Raw genomic sequence first — 25,303 nt, forward strand, 5'->3', positions numbered from 1 at the left:
CAATGATTATATTATTTACCTTCATAACTCTGGTGCCTATCACCATGCCTGGCCCACAGTAGGCCCGCTTGGCAGACTCATCTATACGTAGAGATAAGAGCCTAGGCACACCTTCCCCTCCCTGGACTTGCAGATGTTCACACAGTTCCCAAAGGTATCCCACCCCATGGTTTTCTCTTCCACCCAGCAGGGCAGAGTCCCCGCATGCTGATCCTGCACGTTTGGATCTAAGCATGAACCCTCTACCTTGCTCACTGGAGCAAGTTCTAGTTCTGGGTTCAAGCTAGTTCTGGGTTCAAACCACCCAGTTCAGTTTTTGTCTTTATTTCTGGTTTAAAAATAAACATCAGGTTATCCTTTAAAATAGTTTAAAAGACACACACATATGCATTATATATGCTGAAAATACTGAAAATTACAACCAAGAAAAGCAAATCTTACCATAACACCTGGCTTTAAAAAATTATATAAAATAGGGGCGCCTGGGTGGCTCAGTTGGTTAAGCGTCCAACTTTGGCTCAGGTCATGATCTCACAGTTCATGAGTTCGAGTCCTATGTCAGGCTCTGTGCTGACAGCTGAGAGCCTGGAGCCTGCTTCAGATTCTGTGACCCCTCTCCCGCTCGCACTTTGTCTCTGTCTCTCTCTCTCAAAAATAAACACTAAAAAAAATATATATATATACAAATTAAACCATAAAAAAATTTACCTTTTTACCTTTACCAAAAAACCTTTACTTTTACCCTTCCAATCCCTGAGAGTAAACACTATTAACAACTTTTCCTATACTTACACTGATATATTTTTACCTCCACTTTAAAAAACATATACAAACTACAGTGGTTACACCACAGGTTTTTTTGGCCTTTTTTTTTTTTTTTTTTTTTTTGCTGTTGTTTCTGTTTTTGTTCATCTGCTTTGCACTCAGCAACATAGAAAGAACATCTTTTTCAGGCCAATGCATAGAGATCCATTTAATTCCCTTTAGTGCCTGCATAGTATTCTGCTGTGTAAATGTATCATTTACTCATTTAGTTAGTCAAATATTGATGGATATTTAGTTGTTTCTGGTTTTATGTAGCTACAATACACAAACTTGAACTTCATGTATTTGTCTATTTGTTTTTCTTGGTAGGATAGATTCCTAAAAGTGGGTCATAGTGAATACATGCTTTTAATATTATTAGATGCTGCCAAAGTACCTTATATCAACAGTGTATAGAGTGTCCACTTCTACGCATGGTAGGCATTATCAATCATTTTAGTGTTTGTTGAGTGAATATTCCTAAGCCCATCAAACTGAATGTGGCAGAAATGATGAATTGGCTCACTCAACATCCAGTCCAACTGCCTTCTGGTATGTCTTCCTGTACAAGAAGGTGGAAACATAAATCACTTTTTCCAGACTTGTTTCCAGGCAGTGTCCACAAACTAGATGTACCCTTGCAGGACCTGAGTTTGAAACTGAGTTAAGTGGGGGGAGGGGCAGGGCACAAGGTGACCGTCTATGCTGGTGTGAACTGTGGTGCAGATGGCAGGGTTCTGGAGCCAGCAGCCTTAAGAGAGGCTTTCCTGTTGTGGTAAGGGCACTGCTCCCCTGGTGTTCCCACCGATAGGCCTTGGGGAATCACTTCTGAAAACCCAGTCTGGAGTCTTTACTTTCAGCACTCCCAAAGATTTCTCAAGCAATTTATACCCTCAAATGTATGTTTTTATGCTTACACTGTCTAGAGTGGATTCTATGAGCTTGTTTCCTATTATATCCAATTGTTTGACATTGTCAAAGTATTAACCTCACTGAGGCCCAGCTTCCTTATTTGTAAAAAGGAGATAATAATACCTATCTATGGGGATGTTGTGAGGGTTAAATGGAATGACGTGTTCAAAGTGACTGACTCATTCTGGGTCCAGCAAGGCTTGTGGGAAGTGGGTCCTTTTTCTCTTCCTTCTTTTTAAGCTCAATAACCCTGTAATATCTAGCTACGATGTCATCTCCTTTTTTAAAATTTATTTATTTTGAGAGAGAGAGAGAGAGAAGGGGTGAGGCAGAGAGAGAGAGGGAGAGAGAGAATCCCAGGCAGTCTCGGCAGTCTCACCCCTGGAAGGCCGTCTTCTCTGGGTTCCCACTACATTTAATTAATTCCTTTTACAGGTCATAAAATGTTGTACTGTGATTTCCTTAAAGATGTATTTGTGTTCCCAGCTAGCTTTTGAGCTCTTTGAGGGCAGGGGTGTTCACAATCCACCTCTATTTCTAGGGCCTGACACAGAGCAAAGGATGAGTGAAATATGTTGGTTGAATGAATTAGCCCTAATTCTGCCTTATTGAACTTCTCAGTTCCCACCCCTTGTTGTAACAGTCAAGTCTTAAGGTCCCCATTGTTATCTTAGACTAGGATCACTTGGCCACAAGAAAGAGGAAGCCTTTTAAACTAGTTCAAGCAAAGGCGGGTATGTCTGTTAAGCTTTAGGTGAAGGAAACAAATTAACTCTAGATGCTCTAAGTACAAAAAGATTTAAAGAGACACGAGGTACTCACAAGGTTGTTGCAAATATAGGAGAATTGAGTTGTAGGTTGGAATAACGACCCGAATAACCCTGCCAAACTGACTTGCCAGTGGAGCTACCAGCTCTGGCACAATTAGGGAGGTGGGGGATCAGAAACCCACCAAAGGAGCTATTGATGTTCAAGAATACGCAACACAGTTGCAACTGAGGGATCAGGATGCTGCTGCTGCTGTCATGACAACTGCCTCTAGACTCCCACAATGTTAGTGGCTGGCTGCTGAGATATGGCTACAGAAAAACCCAGTCTCTATAACTGTTGTTCCCAGCAGCAACAAAGCAACAGGAAGATGGTCTCTGTCTCACTTCTGCCTTTCCAAACTCTCACTAGTGCCTCTAACTCATGGAGCCTTCTCTCCCACCCGACCTCTATTTGTTTTCTATTGCCCAGTCACAAATTACCACAAAGTTAGTTGCTTAAAAAAATACGTATTTATTATCTCAGGTTCGGTGGGGTAGGAGTCTGGGAATGACTTAGATCCTTTAACCAGCATCTCCCAAGTCTACAATCACTGTGCTGGTGGGTTCCCTTATTATCAGAGGCTTCTGAGCTCCCTCAGTTGTTGGCAGAATTCATTTCCTTGTAGCTGTAGGACTTATGGTGGTATGCTTTTTACAGACCAGAAGGAGAGAGAGAATGAGTCTGCTTGGAGCCTTATATACCCTGAGGGCACCAAGGAACAGTGACACTCCATAGTAATGAGCTCACCTAGTACTAAGATCTTGCCTTCTACATACAAGTTTTCAGTGAAAGGAACCAGAACTCTTTGGGAAATGTCTGGTTTGAGGGTTGGGTCAAAGAAAGTATAAGAAAAGTCTAGAACATCTTGAGCCAAAAAGCAGGGAAGTGCTCAGAGAATGATGGGGGCATGTCAAAAGGACACTGAATGACGCAACTACTTTAGAAAACAGTTTAGCAATTCTTATAGAGTTAAACATAAGTTTACCCTGCAACTCATCCGTTTCACACCCGAGAGAAAGGAAAACCTATATCCACACAAAGATTTGTACATGAATGATCCTGGTAGCTTTGTTCATGATAGCCCCAAACTTGAAATGTCTGTGAACAGTTGAACAGAAAGTGTGTGACTCTTGATCTTGGGATTGTGAGTTCAAGCCCCGTGGTGGGTGTAGAGATTACTAAAAAAAATAAGTAAACTTTAAAAAAAATATGATAATTGAGCAAAAGATCTGAACTGGTACCTCACAAAAGAGGATATCCAAATGACCAACAAACTCATGAACATGTTTTTACCCTCATTAGTAATCAAAGGAATGCAAATTATTATTTTTTTTTATATATATGAAATTTATTGACAAATTGGTTTCCATACAACACCCAGTGCTCATCCCAAAAGGTGCCCTCCTCAATACCCATCACCCACCCTCCCCTCCCTCCCACCCCCCATCAACCCTCAGTTTGTTCTCAGTTTTTAACAGTCTCTTATGCTTTGGCTCTCTCCCACTCTAACCTCTTTTTTTTTTTTTTTTCCTTCCCCTCCCCCATGGGTTCCTGTTAAGTTTCTCAGGATCCACATAAGAGTGAAACCATATGGTATCTGTCTTTCTCTGTATGGCTTATTTCACTTAGCATTACACTCTCCAGTTCCATCCACATTGCTACAAAAGGCCATATTTCATTTTTTCTCATTGCCACATAGTATTCCATTGTGTATATATACCACAATTTCTTTATCCATTCATCAGTTGATGGACATTTAGGCTCTTTCCATAATTTGGCTATTGTTGAGAGTGCTGCTATAAACATTGGGGTACAAGTGCCCCTATGCATCAGGACTCCTGTATCCCTTGGATAAATTCCTAGCAGTGCTATTGCTGGGTCATAGGGTAGGTCTATTTTTAATTTTCTGAGGAACCTCCACACTGCTTTCCAGAGCGGCTGCACCAATTTGCATTCCCACCAACAGTGCAAGAGGGTTCCCGTTTCTCCACATCCTCTCCAGCATCTATAGTCTCCTGATTTGTTCATTTTGGCCACTCTGACTGGCGTGAGGTGATACCTGAGTGTGGTTTTGATTTGTATTTCCCTGATAAGGAGCGACGCTGAACATCTTTTCATGTGCCTGTTGGCCATCTGGATGTCTTCTTTAGAGAAGTGTCTATTCATGTTTTCTGCCCATTTCTTCACTGGGTTATTTGTTTTTCGGGTGTGGAGTTTGGTGAGCTCTTTATAGATTTTAGATACTAGCCCTTTGTCCGATATGTCATTTGCAAATATCTTTTCCCATTCCGTTGGTTGCCTTTTCGTTTTGTTGGTTGTTTCCTTTGCTGTGCAGAAGCTTTTTATCTTCATAAGGTCCCAGTAATTCACTTTTGCTTTTAATTCCCTTGCCTTTGGGGATGTGTCGAGTAAGAGATTGCTATGGCTGAGGTCAGAGAGGTCTTTTCCTGCTTTCTCCTCTAAGGTTCTGATGGTTTCCTGTCTCACATTTAGGTCCTTTATCCATTTTGAGTTTATTTTTGTAAATGGTGTGAGAAAGTGGTCTAGTTTCAACCTTCTGCATGTTGCTGTCCAGTTCTCCCAGCACCATTTGTTAAAGAGGCTGTCTTTTTTCCATTGGATGTTCTTTCCTGCTTTGTCAAAGATGAGTTGGCCATACGTTTGTGGGTCTAGTTCTGGGGTTTCTATTCTATTCCATTGGTCTGTGTGTCTGTTTTTGTGCCAAAAGGAATGCAAATTAAAATAATAATGCAATATCACTACATACCTACTTGAATGGTTAAAATAATAAAGATTGATAACAGCAGGTATTGGTGGGGATGTGGGCTAATTGGAACACTCATACACTGCTGGTGAAAGTGTACATTGGTTCAATTATTTTGGAAAATAGGTTTGGCATTATCTACTACAGTGGGTTTGATAATGCGAACCTATAAATAAAACCTGCTTAATTTGTCAGCAGACATCTCTGGTGCCTGTTGTCACATTTCCTTAGCCTCCCTCTGATTTCAGCCACAATTGTGGTAGACAATTCCAACTTTCCTCCTGCTGCCAGCTTCTCACCTCAAGTGTTCCGTATTCTGCCTCAGGACCTTCTCCAATATCTGTAGTTGCTTGCTGGACCTCCAAGCAAAGCCACAGAACCCAGGGGAGTCAACAGCCCTGGGGACAGCCCTCACCCAATGAGACATGGAAGTCAGTAGGACAAAAAGTTCTTGTCTTTCAGGTGGTTTATTCTGGGAGGCATTCTGTATGCTTCTCTGAGGTTCAGGCAGAAATGAGACCCTTACGGACACACAGTACATTGGCTTTCCCTTTTCCTAATCTCATTCCTGTTTCCTAGGGTCACCTCCCAAGTAAACTACCTGCACCCAAGTATTTATTTCATGCTCTGTTTTTTTGGAAACTGAAACTTAGGTAGTTGGGACCAAGACTGACCCCAAAGTGAACACCCACAGGATGGAATGATGAAACTGAATTACTCGTTGATCAGATGGCAACAAGGACTCAGTTGTTGGTGATAACCCCTGATATGCTACGCTTTCACGACCGAGTCCTTCACCTGTGGTAGACTGGAAGTACAAATGGAAGAAGTACATTAGATCATGCAGTACTTCCAGCATAGGGATTCTCAACCTCAAAGAAAGAAATTGCCCTCCTAAGGAGAAAAATTAAAAGAATCCTGGGTAGGGGGTGTGCAAAAGGGATAAAAACAGTTAAAAGGTACAAACTTCTTGTTACAAGACAAAGTCTTGGGGATGTAATGTACAGCATGGTGAATATCATTGACAATACTGTTTTGCATATTTGAAAGTTGTTAAGAGAGTAGATTTTAAAAGTTCTTATCACAAGAAAACTTGTAACTATATGTGGTAATGGATATTAACTAAACTATATGGTGGTAATTCTTCATAATATATACATGTATCAGATCATTATGTTGTACACCTAAAACAATCTTATATGTCAATTACATCTCAATAAAAATAAAGTATCCCTAGCCAGAGAAATTAAATACTAAGGAATAAGATTTTGTCAAATAGGGTTGATCTTTGGAGGCTACAAACCATTGTTATACTAAGATGCTTTTTTCCCACCTAAAAACAAATTTTCACATTGAATCGCTGAATTGTACACCTGAAACTAATATTACACTGTATGTTAACTAACTGGAATTTAAATAAAAACTTAAAAAAGAAGAACAAATTTTCATTTCTTTGGGGGAGATATTGCCCCTGATTGAGAATGCATGCTCTAGTGCTTGAATGGTATGGGGTAATGCTAATTCTAAGTTCAAGGAGTTGCCTGGATTTTACTATCTTAAAAGCCTTTAAGAAAGGGGCACCTGGGGGCACCTGGGTGGCTCAGCTCAGTTGGTTAAGTGTCTGACTCTAGATTTCAGCTCAGGTTAAGGTCTCACAGTTTGGTTCATGAGTTCAAGCCCCACACCTGTCAGTGTGGAGCCTGCTTGGGATTCTCTCTCTCCCTCGCTCTCTGCCCCTCCCCCACTGATGTACTCACACTCTCTCTCAAAATAAATACATAACTTAAAAAAAAGGAAAATTAAAAAAAGAAGAAAAAGAAAGGGGCACCTGGCTGGCACAGTTGGTAGAGCATGTGGCTCTTGATCTTGGGGTTGTGAGTTCAAGCCCCACATTGGGCACAGAGTTTGCTCAAAAAATGTTTTATTAAAAGAAAAGCCTTGAAGAAAGGGAATATCAGGGTCAGGTCATCCACCTGTCAATTCAGGACATGGTATGAACTCTAAAAGATCTCCACAGAAGGTTTTTAAAGAACCCTCCTCTCCTGCAACTGGAGAGCAGACTATGCTGAAAATGAGGCTCACAATAAAATAGTTAGCGTGGCAGCGATCCCTCGAATGTTCCCTTATGCTGAAGTCAGGGGTCCTATCGGTAGGGAGAGGCATTTGGGTGGATGCAACTAAGAATTTTGTACCTCTAGCAAGTAGCCCCCTCCAATTGTTAGCAGAGAGCAGTCACCCTTGATTTGACATTGCATTAGTTTCTTAGTGCTGCTGTAACAAGCTATCACAAATGTAGTGGTTTAAAACAACACACATTCATTATTTCACAGTTCTGTGGTTCAGAAGTATGAAATGGGTATCACTGGACTAAAATCAAGGTGTCAGCAGGGCTCTGTTCCTTTCTGGAAGGAAGGATCTTTTTTCTTCCCTTTCCCAGCTTTTGGAGTTTTTATTTTTTAGTTGGTAGCTCTTTTCTGTATTCAAAGGGTGGGTAGAGTGTTTTGCACGTTGAATCACATCTCACATCTGGCCTCTTCTGTAGTTGAATCTACCTCTTTTCCACTCCCCCCCCCTTTTTTAAATTTTTAAAAAATGTTTATTTATTTTTGAGAGAGAAAGAGAGACAGAATGTGAGTGGGGGAGGAGAAGAGAGAGAGGGAGACACACAATCCAAAGCAGGCTCCAGGCTCTGAGCTATCAGCACAGATCCTGATGTGGGGCTTGAACTCAGAAACTGTGAGATCATGACCTGAGCCGAAGTCGGACACTTAACTGACTGAGCCACCCAGGTGCCCCATCCCCCCCCTTTCCATTTTTAAGGATCCTTGTCATTACACTGAGTCTGCCTGGATAATCCAGAATAACCTCTTCATCTCAAGATCCTTAATTTAACCACATCTGCAAAGTCCCTTTTGTCATGGGGGGTAATATATTTATAGATTCTCGGGATTAGAATGTGAACATTAGAATGTAAGCCATTATTCTGCCCACCACAGAGACCAAGCAAAAATAGTTTAGATTAAAACTAATTTGCTAGATTATGATCTTGGCTTAGAGTAACTCCTCTACACCTCAGTTTTCTCATCAACAAAATGGGGGGATGACAGTAGTCTGTCTCAAAGGGTTATTGGAGGTTTAAAGGAGTGCTTAGAACAGTATCTGGCACACAGTGAAGCACTGTGTGAGCATTTGTTACATTTTTATAACATATTTATTCTGACTATGTGTCAGGCACTGTTCTAGATACTGGGAATAAGGATAGTATAGATAGGAGTAGGACTTGCCTTCAAGGAGCTCAGGAAGTTAGGTACACAAATACAGTTACTAGGCTGTGGTACATGCCACAAGAGGCATGAAAGTAATGTAAGATTACAGCATCGTGAAGGCTCAGGGAAACTGAAGAAATATTAGTTGAATGAACAAACGAACATGATATTTGAGCTGGGCTTTGTAGGATGGATAGCTGTTGGCCAGTGAGATAAAGATTGAAGGGCTCCGAGACATGAAAAAATGTGTATTCAAAGAACGTTAAGCACCATTTCAGTGTGGCTGCAACAAAAGATATTCCATGTGAGATGAAGCTAGAAAGGCTGCTATAGGCACCTAGGTTGCACAGTGCCAAGTTAATGGGTTTGGATTTCATCCTGAAAGCAACAAAAGCCGTTCAGAGTGTTTAAACAGGGTAAGGCATCATCAGGTTTGTGGTTTTAAAAGGCTTCTCTGATCACCAGCAAGAATGACTGGATTTGGAGGGACTGAAACTGCTCCAGTTGTCCAGGTGATGGTAGTGAAGAGAAGGGCAAGGACTTGAGAAATATATAGGAGACTCCAAACAGTCTCCTAAAGTTGGCGACCAACTTGGTAAGAGTGTTGAGGGGATAAAAATGGGGGCTTTGTCCTGGGCGATGGTAAGACCAGGAAGTAACCTGAGTAGTAAGTTTGGGGAAAAGTGGTAATAGGAATGGCCAACATTCCAAAGGGCTTAATATAAGCTAAGTTGTAGTTACTATTATTATGGTAAAACAGGCATAGAGAGATGGAGTTAAGGATATACAAGTACTATTTATTACGGAGAAATCTGTGGCTTAGAAATGTTAAGGTCCTATCGCTAACAGTACAGCTGGGAATTGAAACAAGGCACTCTGATTCCAGACCCTTAGTCGCCAACGTTGTTTCAGTTCTGGCATATAGAATTTGAGGTACAGTAGGGTATACAAGTGATGCTATCCAGGAGGTATTTGGAAGTATAAAATCTGAGCTCAGGAGAAAGGTTCCGGTTGAACGTAGCCTCCGCCGTAGAAGAAAAATGGGAAAGGAAACCCATTCTCTCTTTCAGTTCACAATAGTTCAAACCTCCATTATCATTTCGGGGTCTCCCCGCCCCGCGCCTTTCCCCACAAAGAAAACAAACAGTATAATAAAGTGGCTTTGAGGTCACAGGAGATGGGATCGTTTTCAAATTCAGTTCTTGGCAATGAGCTAGCAGATGCAGCGGTGCTTTTTAACTTGAAGAGGAGGACCACAAGATCAGGGGGTCAGTTGTCTTTTTCGACCCTAGACTACTACACCATTAATGCCCCCAGAAATCATCACAAAACCTTCCTGGAGAAAGGCAGCGCAGAGTCTGCAGCCGCAAGAGGGTCAAAGGGGAGAGGAGAGATGCCGGCGCAATGACATCACGCAACAGCCGGGTGATTCCCCAGCCTCTGGCGTCATGCGCCGATGACGTCATCCCAGGCGCTCGCCCCTCCCCCCCCAGGCCGGGTCGGCCTCGTTCACGTGGGTCGCGCCTGTCCTCCCCGCCCCCTCCCACCTGCGGGAGGCGGGGCGGGCCTGGCTCGGCCGGCGCCGCTGCCTCGCGGGGGAGGGGGCGGGGGCCCGTGGGAGAGGCGGTCGGGCCTGGCCGGGCGGCGTACAATAGCGCGGCTGCGGGCGGGGGAGGCGGCCGGGCTGTGGCTGCAGCTGGAGCCCTAGGTACCGGCGGCACTGTAGACGCCCCCTCCCGGCTTTCTCCCCACGTCCCCTCCACTACGTTCGTCCCGCGCGCCTCCCCGCTGTCGCCCTCACCGGCTCTGCCGTCCTACTTCACCGACGCTTTCCCCTCAGAGTCTTAACCCCCTCTTTCACGGAGCCCCGTGCTCTCAAGATCCCCTCAAACAACTCCGCACCTCATTCCCCAGAGGCCGCCCGAGTCCCCTCACATTCCCGCCCCTCACAGCACCCCCTACTCCCGCGTCGCCTGCCTCCAGCCCTCTCACGGTCGCTGACCCCCGCCCCCCGCCCCCGTCCTGAGGGGACTCCCCGGCTCGAGCAGGGTGGGGGAGGCGCCGAGCGCGCGGCGGCGGCGGCGGGAGGGAGAAAGTGAAGCGGCCCCTCGCGCACACTCGCGCGCTCACTCCCCGGCTCGGCCGCCGCCACCAGGGTGGAGGAGGAGGAGGAGCGGAGTCGAGCCGAGCGAGCGCGGAAGGTGAGAGCCGGCCTCGCGCGCGGCCCCGCTGGCGTCGCAGGCTGCCGGGCTGGGGCGCGAGGGTGGGGGCGGCGCGGGGTCAGGGCCGGGGCCCATTCATTCCCCGCGGCCGGGCCGGGCGTGCGGGCGGGGGCGCCAGGTAAGGTGGGGCGGGGCGCCGCCCGGCGTGGCCGGCGGCCCTCGGCGTACCAACAAAGGCCCCCCGTGCACTCCCCGGCGAGGCTGCCGCTCTCAGACGCTGGGGACCCGGGGGAGGTCCGGGGAGGGGGAGGGGCCCGGAGACCCGACAGGTCCGGGGCTCGGAGCCGCCTCCCTTGCGAACTTTGCGGTCCTTCGGCGCTAACCGTGGCGGGCCACCGGGAAGCCTAGCCGAGCGGCGTCCGATTCATTCTGCACGGAAAAAACTCCCTCCTGTCCAGGCCGGGGCAATCACCTCTAGGGTTCACCTCCTTGAAAAATACGGCTGGATGGAGCTTGACTTGGGCAGCCCCTCCCCCACCCCGGGAATACTCTTAACTTGTGGAGTTAAAAACAAACAAGGAAAGGAGACCTACGGTTACTTTACGCTTAATATTCCATTTCGAAAGACATGATTGTTATGGCTTTTACTGTCTTGAATGTTTAAGCAGCAAATATTGCTGCGAGTATTTTGGAAAAATACTTAAGTTTTGGGTATTTGTGGGTGTCGGGAGCAAAGTGCTTGTTGTTTGTTAAACCTCTTTGATAACTGTCTTCTGCTTTTTTCCCAGTACTGAAAGGTGAAGGGAAGGGTTGGTACTATGGTTACCAGTAAAAATTCAAATTCATTAGTGTAGCCCATGTTTTAAAACTTGTTTCTGAGAAAAAGCTGTAGTTTTGCCTTGCTGTGCCTTTGTTAGGAGAAAACAGGAATCAACAATATACAGATGCCTCATTGGCCTTACCTTGTGACTTCACCTTAGTGACCTTGAGCAGTTCACTTCCAGCTTGAAAATTCCAGGACTTTGCTTTTATGCCCTAGAAATCGGCAGGTATCAAGCACCTACTCAGCTTTGAAGAGTCTACTGAATAATCCTGCTACATGCCTCATCCCCCAGGTCTTTGCTAGCCTCCATCCTCAAACTCCTCTCAGGCAAAATTGACTTCTCTTTGGGATCCCCAGAGGCCCAGCAGGATTTTTATGGCACTTGTAACAATTTTTTTGTTCCTATTTGGGAAATCCTATATCGGTACACCTCACTCGACTGGAAACTCTATTTGTCAAAAAGGGTTTTGGGAACATGGACCCTGAAACATTCCCTGAGGCTTATCCATATCCTTACCTGTATGAGCTCATGGGTTTATCTGGTAAATTTGCTTACTCAGGCATTCATTTACCCAACATTACTGGAGTCTGGAGAGCTCCTATGTTTTGGGTCTTCTGCTAGGACTATGGGGATTCAGATTCTATTAAGACATTCCCTGATTTCAAAGAGCTCAAAGTCTAGCGGGTGAGGTACACATGTAAACAAGGAAGGCCTGCCCTAATAATCTCTGGGGGGCTCCAGTTGTACAAGAAGTAGTGTGCAATAATTTGAGGCTGCAGGACCTGTTTTACAAGTCTTGTCCAGGCCAAAGTGAGTCTTGTGGGGAAGGTGGTGACCTGCCTCTCATTCATAAGACAGCACTTGACAGAAAGTTTGTTCAGTTCAGTTAAATATACATTTACTAAGCTCCTGTTAGGGGCCCTGTGCTAGGCTTGGAGAAGGCAGTGCCTTGTGAAAGAAGGGCGCTCTGTATCCGGAGAGACCTTTGCAAAATTAAACCAGATCACATCATGTCTCCCTCCCTCCCGACTAGTCATTGTCTAAAGACAAACTCTTTAACATGAATAAGAAACTCTCAAAGATCAGATTACTGCTTACCTCTGCAGATTCACTTTCTATAGCTTCCCTGCTATACTCTTTCTCATTTCTGCTTTTCCCTGGTGCTATTCTTTCCAATGGAAATGCTGGCCTCCCACCCACTACCTGCCTGTGGAGAAGTGCTTGTTGGACCTCTGGGAAGCAGTCCAGTAGTCATTCCTCCTATTACTTCCATGGAATTGGTTGCTCTTCCAATCTCTGGCTCATGTACATACCACCCTTATAGCTCTCTATAGTACTGTATTGCAATTATTTGAGTTTATCCCCCCCCCCCCCCCGTAAATCTGTGAATTTCTTGAGGGTAGGATCTGTTTAATTTTAGTGCCTAGCAAAGTTCCTGGCTCTGAATATGTTTTTGAAATGAATGGATGTATGAAGAAGCAAATCAAGACCAATGGGATAGAGGCTTCTTAATCTTCTGGGTTACAACAATTAGCTCCAAGTGTGGTCCCTACATGAACAGCATCAACATAATCTGGGAATTTTATAGAATGGCAAATTACTTTTCCCATCCCAGGATCTACAAATGAAAAACTGTGGAGTTGCGCCCCCCCCCCCCACCTCTGCTTTAACAAGTCCCCTGGGCAATTCTGACACTTGATAAAGTTTGAAAACTACTGAGTTAAAAGATCTGCTTTTGATAAGACGTCTCCTTGCCAGCTCCCTCACACTCTTCCCTTCTCTCTCTTCCCCCACTCCCTTCTTTTTTCTTCCTTAGCACTTACTGCCTGACATTCCATCCCAATCCATCCTATCCCATCCCATCCCATCCCATCCCATCCCATCCCATCCCATCCCATCCCATCCCATCCCATCCCATCCCATCTGTCTGTCTTGTGTCTTTTGCCACTAGATGGAAAGCTTCCTGAGAGTGTTTTGTCTGTTTTTTTTTTCCTGCTACTTTATTCCCATTGCCTAGAGTAGTGGCTGCATATAGCAGGCTTTCAGTTTTTGTTAAATGAGAATTATAAGATGATTTACTCCTATATATCGCCAGCTGTGACATTGGGGTTTTATTAAAGAATAGTTCTCAGAATGAAGAGGAACCAAAGCTAATATGCAAATCCAAGTGGGATTCTAGCATTTTTGGGGATTTATTTTAGACTGAGCTTATCTTCCCTTCCCTTTTACATCTGTCTTTCTCCACCAAAGCCTGCAGTTTTTTCAGCTATCGTTCTTTTAGCCAAGACCTGAAAACTGCTGTCAAAATATCTTAGGCTAGGATTATTTCTTGGGAATTTTCAACTTGGTTTTGCAAATCTAAATAAGCACCCTAACTTTTGAGTTTTTGGATTTCAAACTGTCTCTTCCGGATCTTCTGTGGTTTTTGTCTTTTTCTAGAGATACTTAAAGCCATACAAGGGCCTGTTTGACTCCACACAAAGGTTTCTCTTCCTTATGAAGCTCTTAAAATATTTTGTTTCTTTCACTTTCCTATTAGCCCTAAGATACCATATCCAGTTTTCTTCTTTCCTAACTTACCTCTGAGAGATTGGCTTCATTTGCTCATCCGTTTATTTATAAACAATTATTGAGACTTTCTCTACCATGTGCAAGGCCCCTTGTTGGGACAGGATGTTCGGGTACACATAGGATGCGGTTCAAGTCCTCAAGGTGTTAAAGATACTACAACATGGTATGATAAGAGCTGAAATGAAGGGATAAAGTAGAGGGGTAAAAAAGTGATGTGTACTTTGGAAGATGGGAGAAAGCTGTCTTTCTAATTTTTTTTTATCAGTTTAGGAATAGTTTATCAAACAAGTGTCATTTTGATAAGCAGACTTTTAAAAATATCTTGATTAAGAGATCGATGGCTTTGTTGGGGAAAACAAAAACAAAAATTAAGGTGGAATCAGTAGTTGCTAAGTGAGACAATTCTTAATTGTGTTGTTGCTGGTTATAATGAATTTTTCTCCCCTCCCTCCCTTTTTGAAAGTTTATTTATATTGAGAGAGAGAGAGCAGAGGAGGGGTCAGAGAAAGGGAGAGAGAGAATCCCAAACAGGCCGTGCAATGTCAGCATCTTAGCACAGAGCCCAGTGCAGGGCTCAGTCTCACATGAACTGTGAGATCATGACCTGAGCTGAAATCAGGAGTCGGACACTTAACCAATTGAGCTACCCAGGTGCCCCTTGCCCCCTTTTTTATCTTTCTAAACCATAACCAGAAAGTAGGGGAAAAACCTTTTTTTTTTTTTTGTAAAGAGAGAAGTTGAAGGTTTTCGAAAGCATGTTCTATTTCATAGATATCATTTTAATTCCTAAGGATTAATGTTGTAATTTGGAGTGGGAGGAATGGTCAGGCAACCTTAGTGTCTTATTACTGCATGACCTTATGGAAGTAGTTTTATTTGTGTACCTTTTGTCCAGCTGTAAAATGGGGATAGTAACAGTTGCTATGGCTAGCTTACAAGGGTACGAAGCAACTAAATACAATATTGATTATAAAGGAACCTTTGGAAAGTATAGTTTGTTAGCAGTTATCAGGTGGTGATAAACCTTATTGAATACCTGTTATGTATCAGACATTATGTGAGTTGTTTTCTGCAATCTTCAAAATAATGTAATAATATACGATGATTGCTAGTATCTCTGTTTAATGGATAAAGAGCTTGAGGCTCAAACTGGCAAAGGGAATTTGTTCAAGGTTTTGCTGAAAGTAAGTGGTAGACCTCTGTTTCAGTTCATATTCACCTAATGCCAGCAATTATGTGTTATGTTCATTACCCAGGCTGCTTTAATTTTTCTGTATAGAGGATATAGGAACATTTTGCAAGTATATTGCTGTGAGAGTTAAAATAAATTTTTTCTTCATTTAGCTTGCTCTCTTTTTTTGTGCATAGAAAGATTGGTGAAGACAGATTTACATGCATTTACATTTATCATTCATACAGAGAAAAGAAGAACATTTTTGCTTGGTGTTTTTTGTTTAGTCTTCACAACAGCCCTGTGAGGTAGGTATTTCCATTTTATGAGTTAGGAGACTGGATTATAGAAGTCTTGATTTGCTCAAAGGCACATCATTAGCAAATGAGTAAATACTGATTTAAAACTACATTTTTTGAATCTCATTGCAATACTTCACTTTTGCCACTGTATCATATTGCCTTTTAAATTCTGTCAAACTAAACTTTGGAGCACTAGAAATATCCTTGTAGATTGCTTCTTACTCTCTTTAGCCTTTTCCTTCTAAGAAAATCCTGACTGAAGTCCACAGTATGAACCACAAAAAAAAAAATTGCTGGTAAAACTGTCAGATATTCATGATATTGCAGACTTATAAGATAACGCTTCCCTACTGAAGCTGAGAAATTAGGACTTTATCCAGCATTCTGTGTCACCTGTGTCTGAATATTCATTTCCCTTTGCCATCATAAGTTTATTAACATAATGTCATACATTTTTCTGCTCCTGCATTAAGCTTTATCTTTCACAAGTAACTTCTTCCACCACTCTATCCTCCCAGTCTTTGAGATGGGGGAAATGATCTACATGCTAGGATCCTCCAGATTATCCCCTCTCTGACAATAATGTGATAAGTCTAGAGGGAACCAGAAGTTCATTGATCCCTCATTAATACGATTTTGTTTGGTATTAATTCCCTAAAATTGATTTAAGTTTTAGTTATAACAAGCCCCTTATATCTTGGCCCTTATTCATGGAGTCAGGGTGAGGTAATCTGCATGCAGCATTGGGAAGTTCTTATTTATGGGACTTTCTTATTCCATTTTCTACTTTCAGCCCTCTCTCATGTCCCTTTCAGACTGTGTAAGTACCAAGTGAGGCTGGCAAGAACATTTTTCTCCTTTACAGAATCTGCTGTTTGAATCTTTTGAGGTGACAAATGACAGTGACACAATATATATGACTTCTACCTTCATCTCCCTGCCTGTATCTTCAAGGCCCAGTTTTCCTTATTCTCTCACTGATTCCCTCAAAGCTGGGATTAATGTCTTTTTCATTTGAACCCTTGTCTCCATGTACTTTGTATGTTGCTGCAATATTATTGCTTTCTAGGGAAGGAGATAGATGTAGGAGGGAGAGCACTAAATTTGAAGTTAGGCAAAGACTTATTTGGACATTTATTTAAATATGTTTCTTAGTTTGGAAAATAGAAATAATACCTAACTCACAGAGTTGTGAAAACTCAGTTAATAATACATGTGAAAATGAATGTTGTACACTTGAAACTAATATAACACTGTATCTTAGGTATACTGGGTTAAAAAAATAATTATGTAAAAATGAATTGTAGGGTGTTAGGTAGAATTGTTGTAACTTATTGACCTCAATTATTTATAGCAGTGGTTTTTTAATTTTGGTTATTCATTTGAAATACTTGTGAAGATGTAAAAAAAAAAAAAAAAAAAACCAAACAAAACAGTTGCCTGGGCTCTAAAGTCTGCTTAATTAAAATCTCTTGGAATCTCTATTTTTGAAGGTTTAAGGTGATTCTGATATGCAGCCAAGGTTGAGAAGTATTGCTTTATATTGTAATATTTTGTATAAAGTCTTTGGTAACTCTTATATGAAAATTAATGTTTTAATTGTTATTTAAGGTTCATTTGCTAGACACATATTGAGCATCAAGGCATTGTCAGGGGCTCTGAAGGAGTAGATGAATAATACCTGGTCCCTACCCTTAAGTTTATAGTTGAGAAACAGACATGTCCATAGATAATTATATTGAGACAAAAATGGCATGTGGAGACATATGCTATGTGAAGACAGAGGAAAGACATCTTCTCTACCTGAAATGGGAGTGGCCTGGCAAGGCTTCTTCTTCTTCTTCTTCTTCTTTTTTTTAATGTTTATTTTTGAGAGAGAGAGGGAGTAGAGGTGTGAGCAGGGGAGGGGCAGAGAGAGAGAGAGACACAGAATCTTAAGCAGATTCAATTCTGTCAGCGTAGAGCTTGATGTGGGGCTTGAACTCATGAGCCATGAGATCGTGACCCAGCCGAAATCAGAAGTCAGAATCTTAACTGACTGAGCCACCCAGGTGCCCCATGCCTGGCAAGCTTCTTAATGGAAGTGACAGCTAAGTTGTGTTCTGAGAGATGAACAGGGGTTAACCAAGCACAGTTGGGGAGGAGTAGGAAGAGAGGAGAGAGGAACAACCTTCTTGAAAGAGAGCAGTGTGAGTGTTAGAAGTCTTGAGAGTATGTTTGGGTATCCCTAAATATTTTAGTACATTTACAGGATGGGGTGCAAGGTAGGGAGCCATAAAAGCAGAGAGAAAGACAAGGCCTAGATGATGAAGGGCCTCTTGTATAGTGTATAAAGTATTGTCACTAATATTATTTCACTTTATTCTTTCAACAAGTATGTGGATTAGCTAGCTAGGACTGTAATTGTTTTATCTCCATTTTATAGAATAGGAAACAGAGGTTAACTGGATTGCCTGGACTGTACAGCATCACAGCTATGATTTGAAGCCAGGTCCTTTTGACTCCAGAATACAGAAGAATAAATGAAAAAAACCCAGAAAACCAAAAAAAAAAAAAAAAAAAAACCAAAAAAACCCAAACCAACAAACCTGTCAGTTTTATTGTGGAAATGTAACCAGTAATATCATTTATTTTCTTTTAATCTTCTTAAAACATGAGTTTGGGTTGGTGATCTCCCTGCTTCCCAGCCACCTGCTTCCCCCAGCCTCATTGTTCACTGGGGATAAATGAGATCAGGAACGTATGAACATCAACAGCCTCATTACAACTGACCTCTCACCAAGGACTTTCAAGGTACCAAACACTTTACATTTGATTTTTACTTTACTCTTCAAAATAATCCTATAAGAGAAATGCTGTTTTATACTCATTTTACAGATGAGAAAATTTAGGAGCAGATAGATCAAACTGGGATTTGGAGACATTTTTATGATTATTACTCTATGACCATGGCAAGTCACTTGACCACGCAGAGCCTCAGTTTTCCTGAGCTGTTTTATAGATGCATTAAATCTTAGGCTAACTTCCCCAGCTCAAATATGGTATGACAGTGATTTTTTTTACCTTTACTCTTTCTCCTCTGTCCTCACTTTTCTTCTGTAATACTCTAAGACATAATCCATCAGTGACAGTGTTTTAGTATGGAAACAATTCTCAATGGTGGGGAATGGCTGCAGAAGGACCTCGTATAATGGAAGGACTTTTAGCCACCACCCCCCTCCCCAACACCTGTTGGAGAATTACTATTTTATAACGTTTTCTTCCATTTAAGATTATTTTCCCATTTGGAGTCATCTGATCAGTCCTGAGTCAGATTTTTATTTGTTATCAGGATAGATTTTGCTTGATTAGTTTAAGAAATTATTGGTGTGCCTGGGTGGCTCAGTCAGTTAAGTGTCTGACTCTTGATTTTGGCTCAGGTCATGATCTCATAGTTTGTGGGATCGAGCCCTGCATCTGGCTCTGCTTGGGATTCTCTCTCTCCCTCTCTCTCTGTCCCTCCCTTTCTCTCTCTCTCAAAATAAATGAACATTAAAAAAAAAGTTATCTATATATAATTTGCAAAGTAACTTAAAAAATTTTTTTTAACGTCTGTTTATTTTTGAGACAGAGAGAGACAGAGCATGAACGGGGGAGGGTCAGAGAGAGAGGGAGTCACAGAATCTGAAACAGGCTCCAGGCTCTGAGCTGTCAGCAACAGAGCCCAATGCGGGGCTCGAACTCACAGACCGCGAGATCATGACCTGAGCCGAAGTTGGACGCTTAACCGACTGAGCCACCCAGGTGCCCCAAATCTGCAAAGTAACTTGAAACAAGAAACCAGATAAGCAAAGGAGAAAAATTCATAATGATAGACCTTTGAAACTCCAAATTTTCTGAGCAGCCTAGAGACAATTTATATGTATTTAGATATTACTATTTTCAAAACACTTTCATATATACAATCTCATTTCATTCTATCTTTAAGGCATCTTATTTTTACAGGTGGAAAGAAGGTATGTGCTTATCTATGATAACATGGCCATGAGTTTGGAAATTTGCAATCTCCAAATGTAGTGTTGGCTCCTGATCATTTGGGTGTTGCTTACAGTGGCACTTCCTTCATTTTCTCTTGATTTCTAAAAAATTCCTAGTTCTTTAGAGAATGGTAAAGCTATTTACAGCTTGTTCTCTTTCCCAAAATCATGTTGTTTCTACCCACTAACTCTTGTCAGAGAATTGTCTTGACAATTCTGTCCCAGGCTAGTTGGGAATGGCTGCTGAACGTATTCTTATTTGTGGGCTTGTAGAGTAGGGGCAAAACACACACACTTTCACGTGCATAAAAACTCAGTATGTCTCTACAGTGTATCTATTTATCAATTCCTACATTGGTCTACAAATATTTATTGGTTGCTTCCTATGTGCCAAGCCTTGTGATTAATACTTGGGGTACAATCATAAATAATATAGAAATGATCCTTCTCATTACTCTTATAAAGCTTACATTCCAGAGGGGAATACAGAGAAAAGCATTAAACATACAAATAAATAGTTGCAGGTTTTGGTAAGTCCTACAAAAGAGATAAAGGACTAACGTAGAGAATTTTGGAGTGATGAAGGGGAAGGCTTCAATGAGGAGATGATGCTTTTAAACTGAGATATACAAGATAAGTAGTTATTAGCCATTCGGAGAACCAGATGTAGAGCATATCAGGCAGAGGGAACATTTTAAATGCACAAAGACCCTGGAAGTAGGTAAAAGTTTAGAGCTATGATGCTCAAGATGTTAACTACTAGAGAGTATGGCTACTGAACACTTGAAATGTGGCTGGTTCAAATACAGATGTGCTGTAGGTATGAAATACATACCAGATTTTGAAGATTTAGTACTGAAAAAAGAATTGAATACAACTCACTATTTATTATATAATAAAATGTTAGTATTTTAGATTAATTGGGTTAAAATAGATTTTCAAATTAATTTCACCTGTTTTGCTAGCTTTTAAAAACATAGCAACTAGAAAAATTAAGATTACATATGTGGCTCACATTAATGGCTTGTATTATATTTCTATTAGCACTGGTTTAAGTTCAACATAGGAACTAAAAAAAAAAAAGCCATTATGACTGGTGCACATGGAACAAGAGTGAATGGTACTTGATAGAGTTGGGGTGATAGGAAGAGATCTTTCAAATTGCTACCCTATGCGATATCCTGTTTAATCCCAAGAGACTGAGAAGGGATTATTAAATCTGATTTTATAGACAGAGACAATTAGTGCCTGAGGGCCACTCTCCACCTGTATAGTGCCAGCACTTTTGGCATAGTATTTTGAGTTTAGAGTGTTCTCTATCGCTGTCCGCTAAAACAAACAAGCAAATAAGTACTGATGGATAAATTGATTAATGTAAGTGGTTTTTAGACTGCCTCTTGTTATCTATAATATCTAAGTAGAACTCTTGGTCAAAGATTGAAATTTTCATTAAAAAAAAAAAATCCTTCCTGTAGGCTTACTCTTGAAACTATTTGATAGTATACTTCTTTCAACTTTTTTGTATGTTTAAAAATTATAATAAAATATTAAGAGGGAAGTATGTGCAGTGAGCACCCATATACTCATTTAGATTCTGTAATGTTTTGCTGTATTTGATTATCTATCCATCCCTTAATCCATTCATCAATCCATCTTATTTTGAAGCAATTCCAAATAAGTTTCAGATGCCAGTGCACTTCATCCTTAAACATTTTAGCGTTTGTATCATTATTTGTTTACATAGAACTATACTCTTACCCACTACACGGTGGCATTATTTGATTAATATCTATCTGTCCTACTAGACCTTAAGCTCCAGAGAATTATTTCTTTTTAAGGCATGGCACCCTAAAGAGAATAAGTTTTAAAATGGCACCCTTTTCTTTAAAATAAAAATTATCTTTTCTTGCTCACCATTGTATTCACAGTTCCTAGCATATAGTAGCCACTTAATGAATATTTTTTGATTGAAAGAATGAACGTGGAGCCAACATCAAACCGAGTCATGACTTCTTTACTAGAGCATTTGTTTGTTTCTCAAGTTCAACAAGCATACAAGAATCCTTTCAGTGCCTGGTGTTGGAGAGGGAAGGAAAGAAGAACCCTGGAGTGCTAAATATTTAGCTGCTCAGTACAAACATCTCTGATCTGAGTCAAAGTTGAATGCATGCCCTGATGCTAGCTGGTTAAGGATGTGGGAAAATTCTTTTTTTTTTTTTTTTTTAATTTTTTTCAACGTTTATTTATTTTTGGGACAGAGAGAGACAGAGCATGAACGGGGGAGGGGCAGAGAGAGAGGGAGACACAGAATCAGAAACAGGCTCCAGGCTCTGAGCCATCAGCCCAGAGCCTGACGCGGGGCTCGAACTCACGGACCGCGAGATCGTGACCTGGCTGAAGTCGGACGCTTAACCGACTGCGCCACCCAGGCGCCCCAGGATGTGGGAAAATTCTTAAGCTGATCAAACTGATCACTGCCTACTTTGCCATTCTGGGACTTCATTTCATTTGAGTTGAAGAATTCTATGTTACTGAAAAATGGCATTGGATTGAGGCCTTTGTAAGTATATTTGCCTTCCAGAGGGTCCATTCTTTTTAGTACTATCCAAGGCGACATTTCAAAATTGGCAGTTTCCTTTTAGATTATCAGGAGTTTCTTTAAAGTGTTATGTAGTTTTAATAAGGCTTAACAATAACGTTACTAACTTTCTTCCATTAAAAATAACAAGGGCACCTGGGTGGCTCAGTCGGACTCAGTCGGCTCAGTTAAGCGTCCGACTTCGGCTCAGATCATGATCTCATGGTTTGTGAGTGCCAGACCTGCGCACTGATAGCACAGAGCCTGCTTCGGATCCTCTGTTTCCCTCTTTCTCTGCTCGCCTGCCACCGCTCACAGCATGTGTACTCTCTCTCTCTTTCAAAAATAAACATTTTAAAAAACTTAAAAAGTTTTTAAAAAATAACAGAGCTCTATTTCACAAACTATTTTGTAACACTATTCGTATGTTTAAAATTTAGCCAGGATTCCATTATTCTCATGAATAACCACTTTTGTTTCCTTTTTTCTTACATGTAAACATACACATTTACATCGTTGTAATCACAATGTAGACCTCAGTTTGTTGTTTATGGGTTTTTGTTGTTGTTGTTGTTTTTTAAGTAGACTACATGACCCTGGGATCAACAGTCCGATGCTCTACCGACTGAGCCAGCCAGGTGCCCCCCTTTTTCCTTGATCTATAAACATTTCCCCATGTAATTTCTTAGTATTCACTATAAAATTATTACCTGATATTCCATGATTTGCCTAAAATCATTGTGTCAGTCAGTGTTCTACCAGAGAAATAGAACCAGTAGAATTCTTTTTTCTCCAGGAAACCTCAGTTTTGCTCTTGAGGCCTTTCAACTGATTGGATGAAGCCTACCCTTAGATTAGGAAGCACGGTCTCCTTTATTTAATGTCAACTGACTGTAGATGTTTAATACATCTACAGAATACCTTCACAGCAATACCTAGATTAGTAGTTAGATTTAATCAAGTAACTGGGTACTATAGTGTAGCCAAATTGACACATAAAACTCATAATCACTTAGGTTTTCTTTTCATGTTGTAAATCACACTGTGATTTTATCTGTAACACTACATATAGCTTTCTCCTTTAAAATATTTTTTTTTGGGGGGCGCCTGGGTGGCTCAGTCGGTTGAGCGTCCGACTTCAGCTCAGGTCACGATCTCACGGTTCGTGAGTTCGAGCCCCGCGTCAGGCTCTGGGCTGATGGCTGAGAGCCTGGAGCCTGCTTCCGATTCTGTGTCTCCCTCTCTCTCTGCCCCTCCCCCATTCATGCTCTGTCTCTCTCTGTCTCAAACAAATAAATAAACATTAAAAAAAAAATATATTTTTTTTTTGGAATAAATTCCCATAGGTAGGATTACTGGGTAAAGGGATATAAAGACCTAATGTGCTCTTGACAGGACTTAATATTTGCAAGCTGAAAATACCGCCACAGTCTTCTTTTAATGATTTCTTCAGGAGTTGGTCTATTCAGTGGACTCATTTCCCATTTCCAAAAAATTGTTTTTTGTTTTTTGTTTTTTTACCCCTGTTTTTTAGCTCTGAAAATAGCTGCTTTTCTTCAGGGTTATCTTCAGTTCTCCCTTCACTCTCCACCTGCCATGTTTTCCCCTGGGTTTCTCCTCCCCACCCACCCCCATCCTCCTACCTCACTTTGCTTCCTGTATCACACATAAAATAGAAATTTCCTATTCCTACTACTGAATCTAAGGATCTACTTGGATTTGCACCCATTTTTGCCTTTGCGCCTTCCTTTACAATGAAGGAAGTGATTCTCCTTCACATACTTTTAGATTCCTTCCTATGGTCCTCTCTTAGAAACCTCACTTCACTGAATCTTTACATTTTGCTTTCTGCTGAGTTATAAGCAGCATTCAGATGTTCTGTTTAAATGAAAACAATTTCCCCCTTCCCTACCAAATAAAAGTGCTCCTGAAATCTCATGTCAGCCTGCAGCTAAACCCTGTCTTTGTTCTCCTTCAAAGCCAGTTTTCTTTAAATAGCTGTTTACAGCTTCTGTTTCCAGTGCCTTACCTCCTATTTACTTGAAAGCTTACTCCAGTCTACTTCTACCCTCACCACCGCATCACAACCACACTTACTAAGACCCATAATAACCCCTATTGTGCCAAATCTACTTAAAAAAAACCCAAAAACCAAAAACCATGGTGGCATACAAATACCCAGTAATCCCTTACTATCATAAAAATACTCAGTTGTGATTCAAATGTCATACTTTTTTTCTTCTTTAACAGTTGGAAGCAGAATCCAAATGAGGGCTACTTTGAGAGATTTGTTGATAGGTCTTTTCTGTCTTTTACTCTCTAAGGTCCCTCTCAATCTCTTTTTTAACCCCTTTCAGCTTATTTGTTGAAGAAACCACATTGTTCTGTAGAGTTTCCTACTGTCTGGATTTTGTATTTCCCTGTTATGCTTTAACAAGCTCCTTGGTCCTATATAATATTATGTGTAATTTAGTATTTGGAGGGTAATTCAGATTCAGGTTTATCTTTGTTTGTTTGTTTTGCATGATCACTTTATAGGTATCAGTGTGTGCTTTCAACAAGGGGATCTTAATGCCTGGATGTCTTTGTTTTTGTGATATTAACAGCCATGGAATTTCCTTTTCATTGTCAACTTACTGAACCTCTCTGTATATTTGCCTTTTTGATTACTCTCTCTTTAAAATATTCCTTTGCCAGGGCACCTGGGTGGCTCATTCATTTAAGCAACTAACTCTTGATTTCAGCTCAGGTCATCATCTCACAGTTGTGGGATGGAGCCCCACATCAGGCTCCACACTGAGCTGAGCATGGGAGCCTGTTTGGGATTTTCTGTCTTCCTCTCTGCCCCTCCCCCACTCGTGTGTGTGTGTGTGTGTGTGTGTGTGTGTGTGTGTGTGTGTGTGTATAAGCATGCGCACACATGTGGTCTCTCTCTGTCTCTCACTCAAAATACATAATACATGTATTTTGTCTCACTCAAAATACATAAACTTATAAAAGCCTTTAAAAAGATATTCTTTTGCCTTCTGTGATATAACTTTCTTTGCCTCCTACCTCTGATCATTCCTTAGTTTATTTGTTGCCTTTTTTCTATTTTGATTTTAAAGTTTATTTTCAGAGAAA

General features: G+C 41.4%; 1 protein-coding gene across 1 annotated transcript in view; it reads left to right on the top strand.

The window, feature by feature from the left end:
* The first annotated feature begins 10,632 nt into the window (after positions 1–10,632).
* PAK1 (p21 (RAC1) activated kinase 1) overlaps positions 10,633–25,303 on the top strand; it is a 159,433-nt gene continuing 144,762 nt past the window's right edge. The window contains exon 1 of the mRNA XM_030331034.2: positions 10,633–10,757. The gene's annotated coding sequence lies outside the window, so the exon portion shown is untranslated. The remainder of the gene's footprint in view (positions 10,758–25,303) is intronic.

Source organism: Lynx canadensis, chromosome D1 (assembly GCF_007474595.2).
Source record: "Lynx canadensis isolate LIC74 chromosome D1, mLynCan4.pri.v2, whole genome shotgun sequence".
Taxonomy (NCBI): domain Eukaryota; kingdom Metazoa; phylum Chordata; class Mammalia; order Carnivora; family Felidae; genus Lynx; species Lynx canadensis.